We start from the raw sequence: 6,691 nt of genomic DNA, 5'->3' as shown, positions 1-6,691 counted from the left end.
TCCGAATGTTGACCAATGGGAGCACAAGACGCTCTTTAACTGTAAACATGGCGAAGCAAAGGGGGGAACATCCTCCTGGAAGTTGGTCCCTTGCTCCTGCGAACCTGATGACATCACGCGCACCGTGTAAGGCGGCGAGCAGCGATTGGCTGGAGACCGACGTGCAGTCTGTCATGTCTCGCGGCCCAGTCATGGCGAGAATTTCTGACTCTATAATCGCCTAATCTGACACAGTGACCATCATAACAGACAAAAAGATTGCGTAGTCTGAAGTCAGCATAAGAGAATCTCCTCACAGAGGGCTTTGACATTTACTAGAGGACACTCCAGTCCCTCACTGCTATCATTCTCTTCCTTTACTGGAGTCCTCACAGGCCATCCAGGGGCTTAAGGATTGGATACTGCACTTTGGTCCTCCAGCCCCTCAGACACACACACACACACACACACACACACACTCACACACACTCTTTACCCCCAGGGGGATAAGCCAGGGGACTGTCTACACTAACGACCAGCAAAGCCTCTCCTTAAAGACACACTCAGTAATTGCTGCCAGTATACGACCTTCAAGTGGGGTCAAGGGATACGTAATTTTAATGACAACTTTTCCTCTCCCCCGCAGGCCAATTTTGTCTTTTGGCAGAAAGAGAAGTGGCAGAACTAAGTTCCAGAGCCATCTCTCCACAAAAGTCTGGAGAATCACCTTCGGTAATAGGTCAGAAGGGAGCCCTCCAAATCTAAAGAATAGCTGGGCCAAAGAGTATTGACCCTTCTTATTACTCCACTGAGAGTTAATGGAGATTACTTAATTCAAGCGCCTATTCATTTAGTCAGAATATAAAACGAGAACAGCAGCAGTCAAAGAGCTGGGACTATGGTAATAGGCTGTCTCATTCTCTCTGACTGTGAACAGGATTTAAAAGATAGTGGAAGTGCAAGATGGAAACAGCAATCAAAGAGAAACTACATCTTTAGCTTATGGAAACACTGAACATGATTCGTGCAGTTTCATTGAAGCAGGCCATTACTCTGACGTCTCTTGTGAAATGTCTTGAAACAACATTACAGGTTTCCCCCACCCAACGGTCGTTTAAACCATGTATGTGTTAGCTACACTTCTACGCTACTGCTTTGTTTGCTTTCAGTCAAATTATTCATGCTGTATACAAAAAAAAAAAAAAAACCTGTTCGCAAACCCCCGCATGGGCACTATTAACCACCTTTGCACCCTCCTTGTGATTTTCACCTCTACAGTAAGTTCCTGCCAAGCACAGTGCACACAAAGGCCGTTTTGATTGAACACCACTTTATTTAGAAAATTGCCCAAACTCGGGGCTCTACTGTGGCTTAGAGAGGTGGAGATGCCAACATTTAAATTCATTCAGGGACCTTTGTCACATGTTGTTCCCCCATCTCTACTTCCTGTCATGCGATGTAATAGAGGCATAAAATCCTCCCAAAAATGTCAAAAGGAAAGTGCACAATGTTGAGCTGTAACGATGTAAAATAAGATCTTAAAACAAGATAGAAGTAATAATGCGGGACTTGTTATAGATTATATTGTCCTTTGGTGGTTCCCTAAAACAATTACAATTAATCAAATCAATTAAGCCAATTGACAAGCCTTGAATACGTGTCGTTCTCTGGGGTCCCAGGGCAGCGGAGTGCTCGGCCTGGCTTATAATGCAGCCTTGTTAGAACTCCTTTAAGCAGTTTTGTGTCTATATTTGTGTTTTATTGAACAGCATCTTCAAGGCCGACATGGGTTCAATCAATCAACCAGTCTTCATTTATATAGCGCCAGTTCACATGTTATCTCAAGACCCTTTTCCATAAAGATCGGGTCAAGACCAAACTCTTTAATTAAGGGAGAGACCCAACGATTTAAGAATTCAGAATGAAGGATTTAAGAATCCCCACACGAGCAAGCATCAGGCGACAATGGCGAGGAAAAACTCCCCTTTCTGATATCCTCCTGAAACTCAGAACATATGCGGTATGTTGGCCGTGTCTGTCATCAGGTCAGGCATCTTAGTTGACACACAACATCACACTTCATCTGAAGGCATCTTAAATGTAGTGCTGTGCAATGTTTACTCCGCTATAAATGACCATGCTAACTTTATAAACCATCACCATCGCCGATGCCATCAGCTGGCTTTCTATTACATTTTGTTCTGTGTCTGAAATTATTTTTCAATGTGTAATTCATTTAGATTTGACTGTTTTACATGCAGAAATAATTGCTGACAATCTGGGAACAAAATAGTTGCCCGTTTAATCTTCACATTGTGACATAATCGTTATCCTGGTAATGACCCACAAATAAATTAGGATAAAGCTGTTATAAAAATGAACCCGAGCAATCGTGTTGGTGATCGCAGGCTCATGTTTACCTGCATTTTAATTAAAAAATGTAGAGCAGTCATTGTCCCAGTTGTTATTTCACTGGATAAATAATAATACTAATAATATTAATAATTATAGTAAATTACATAATGTACATAACTACCAAGGTCTTATCATACACCATACTGGTGCTGCACTAAATGTAACCATTGCGTCTGCAGGATGTAATTGTGGCTTGACAGTGGCCATCATCTCCCCCAATGGGCTCATGTTCAGCTCTGCAGTCCCTTAATGTAACACATAAGACACACTTTATCTGCACTGCTCAACTGATGAACCTTAAATGAATTATTGATGACTCCTCGAAAAAATAAAACTACAAAAATCTCAAAACAAAATACTAAAACGACGGTTAGGCTTAAGGCCAAAAAAGAGAAAAAAGATCCCAGCCTCTCTTTTTCAGCGTGTTCTTCATATGTTCTCCCCTCCAGATTGTGACCAGGCTGAACCCTGCGTAGACTTTTACACAAGTGGTTTGGCTTTTGCTTGTGAGCTACTGGTCCCATGCAATGGAAAACGGGTTTGGGGCAGGCACAGGGATCAAGGTGAGGTCTTTGTCAGGTATTGGGGTGGGGGTGTGGTCAGGTAGCTGGGTTTAGGCATACCACATGGGGTCATTAAGGTTAGGGTGATGGGTGGGGGTTGGGTTAAGCGTAGGGGCAGGCCAGGGTTAGGGTTAATGTACCATATGAAGAGGATATTGAGCTGGGGAACAGGAGACCCTGGGAACACGGATACACTCCCACTCCAATAACAAGCTGCAGATGGAACAGATACCTGCAGCCTTCAGATGGCAGGAAAGAGGATCACCAGGGTGACGGCAAGGCCCTCAGTGTAGACTACTAGCTGCTGTGGCTAGCTAGTATGAATCACACATTAATCACTCATCTGTGTGATTTCATGTATGCTGGTAACAGAAAAGTGAAGTGAATGAATGAATGAATTGTCTGCGCAGGTGGGCAGCCGACCGCTTGAGACACACTCAACACAGGGTTGCACAAAGTGTAAGATGTAGTCCCTTGATGTTACACACACATTGAAAGCATATACAAATAATTACATTAAGAATAGAACAGGATGAAATAAAAAGAAAAGAAAACATAATATACAGTTATGGATATAAATACATATACACCCAAACAATTATTCTGTAGTGCATTTTTTTAAATTTGCGTCCGGGGGAATGTAACCAGGAGCAACAGGACAGTAATAATATGGTCTTCATTAAAAAGTCGACAGCTGGGAATCATTTCAACTTTGACCAAGCATCAATCCAGCTTTCTGCCTTTCTGTCTCTGTCTGGTAGTACGTTTCAGCAATAAAGGCAGAAACAGTAAGAGATTAGAACAATATGTAGCAAAGTTTGATATAATGATTGTAGTTTGTTCATATCATCATATCATAAGGAAGGAAGGAAGGAAGGTAGGAAGGTAGGAAGGAAACAGCACTCCAGTGGGCCAGATATTTAGTTTTGATTTTATCCCTCCAAGCTAGAAAAACTCTCGTCTGACGCCACCCTGATACCATGGGGCTCAGTGAAATTTAGTTTGCGGTGTTCACAGTACTGAAATATGACATTTACAAAATTCAATAGCAACATGTCTTCCTGGAAACAGGGTCGCCGGATAATCCACAGAACATGCTTCTAACAGTTTCAAGAAGGCTTGTTTCTTCGAGAGAGAACTTTTTACAGTCAGGTCCGTGGATCATCCAGAGTTTTCTGCAGCAAAGTTAAGCCCAATCCTGTTGGTTTCCTCTGATTTGACAAAATGTTCACTCCGTACAAACACTGTCCTAATTCTCATGGAATTATTCCAACCTGTGGTAACCATGTGATGATTTGTAATCCACCTGCCCACCCTTGTAAATGAATAACGTCACAGACGATGGAATATCTTTCAAATTAAATGAATCAGTTTGATGTCAGGTAGGCTACGCGGTGATATTACTGTTGAAAAGAGATTGGTGTTGGATTAAATTGGGTAAATCTCTGGTGAACGTGCTTCTCAAAAGAAAAAAAGCAATATATTCTAATCCGTATATTTTGACAAATAGCTAAAAAAAAAAAAAAAAGCATTTTGTTGCATTTCAAATGTGAAATTCAGGGATTTATTGATTGGAACAACAATAAATCCTTTGGCCTTCAGAGTAATGAATGCAAATCAACGCCATCTACAAACTATTGGCTAAGGATGGACGTCAAACTAGCATCTGTAATATGACTGGAGTTGAATCTTACGAATATGTTATGGAGAAACAAACCTAACAAGGTCAAGACATCAGACGTTACTCTAGCTGGAGGAAAATAAAGCAAAGGCCTGTTTCGAAATCAGCTCAGGAAAACACTGTTGAAGAATAAATATGAATGAAAGGTGTCTACCCTGTATGTTTTTAATGTATAAGGTCTATCTATATGTAGGGTTAGGGTTAGCTCACAGCTCACCAAATAACTAATAACTAATCACACGGGTTAGGGTTAGATATTCCATTAGTGTCTCAGAACCAGACACATTTCTATGATACCCAGCTGACATACAAATGAATAAATCACGCTCTTTGAATCAATTAACTGCGCATAACTTAAAAATGTCTGCATTTTCTATTTTCTACTAAACTACACCCGGCAACCAGGAATCTACTAGTGGGAATCTACGAGTGGTTGGCAGCATGAGATGTAAACAGTAATGGCTTCCTCTGTGACCGAGCTTTAACGTTCCGTAGCTCAGGGGTGCTAGGTAAGCTAGCTTTCAAGAAAGAGACATTGCAGCTGAGTTTTCCAAATGTATTTCTTTTTTTTTGCCGTTTTGAGCACCATGAGCCAAGCGCCATCCACTTCCACTGTACTGGAGAGAAGGCCGACATCTGTACGGCTGATATCTTCAAAACTTCAAAACACCAAATGATCTAGAAAGATCTGTCTCAATAAATTGGGATGTGGCCAAAGGACGTCCACTCCTCTCCTTTCTGTGACTCTTCCAGTCTCTGTATCACTGTTCCAACCTCCTGATGACACTCTGTGACCCTCTAAGCTCAGTGAACACCTCCGTCTGAGGACTTCCTGTTTGAAGCCTCCAGTGTTGAGGTGCTGCTGATCAACTGTTAGGTGTCGTCTTGGTCTCATGATGTCAGAATGTGAACAGCAGGATGAGGAGGACTGTTTAAATACCAATTCTAACTGAAGCAGGAAATGTATTGGTGGATTCATGGATCAAACCTGTTGTGAATGTTGCTGTTAAGCTTCTTGTTAGAGAACAGCAGCTGGTGCAGAAAGTACTGAGACACTGAACAGTTGGACATGTGCATTCAAAGGTTTAGAGAAGGTCACATTAAGTTCACCTGGAAAGGTTAGAATGCATTTTAGGTTCATCCTGAAATTTCACCTGGAAGCCGAACATCCCTAACTTTTTGTGAGTAGTGTATATGTTGTGATGCTACCTTGGACATTGTTGCAGTTGTACTGGTCAGCTTTGCCTGGCTGGTTGGATCACATATTTGTAAAGTAGGCCTATAGTAGAAGTGGCTGTGTCTCCTAACCTGCAGTGTGACCCAGCTCTAGTGCACACTCCATCTCAGAGACAAACACTTTTGTGACTCCTCTGGTTGCTTGTTTGGGGAAGAATATGGAAGTTCATCAATGACAAAATTATGAGGGCATTGAGATTTTATACTCAGTATCTTTTCTAGCAGTTGCCTGCAGCTGTGCTGCATTTCAGAATGTGAGGTTTTTTTTTTTTTCATTTACTTATTCACAACACACATCAATCAGCGTTTCTGTAAATGTGCCAGTGTTGGCCAGCCAGCTAATTTTCAACTGCAGTCCTTTGGCAAGATGCTCTGGAAACCAGCAAAGTGACAGCTTGCCACCAATATTTCTTTAACAAGCGTACACAAGCCATGTCCATCAATGGCTTTTAAAAGTTTACCTTTAGACAAATAAAAATTCTGGCGAAGCATGCTGTGAGGAGGCTTAACGCTACAAGATCTATCAGGATGACCTTTTAGTTCCAGGTTAAATCCAGACTCTGCTTTACTGTCATGACATGTGACAGACACAAACTGCAGAAGCTAAGAAGACAGAGAACAAAGGAAGGCATACTCTACAATTCCTCTTTCCAACTTCAAACATTGATTTGACACTCAAATCTGTCCCCGCAAGCCATGAAAACCTGCTCTGAATATATGAATCAGCCTCTGTATGCCACAAAATTTGGACTTGTTTCCATTCTACAGACAAAACAGATTTAATGACATGTGTCCTGTAACTAAATCTTTATATAAT

Source organism: Pempheris klunzingeri, chromosome 22, assembly GCF_042242105.1.
Source record: "Pempheris klunzingeri isolate RE-2024b chromosome 22, fPemKlu1.hap1, whole genome shotgun sequence".
Classification (NCBI taxonomy): Eukaryota; Metazoa; Chordata; class Actinopteri; order Acropomatiformes; family Pempheridae; genus Pempheris; species Pempheris klunzingeri.
This window is presented reverse-complemented; position numbering follows the sequence as displayed.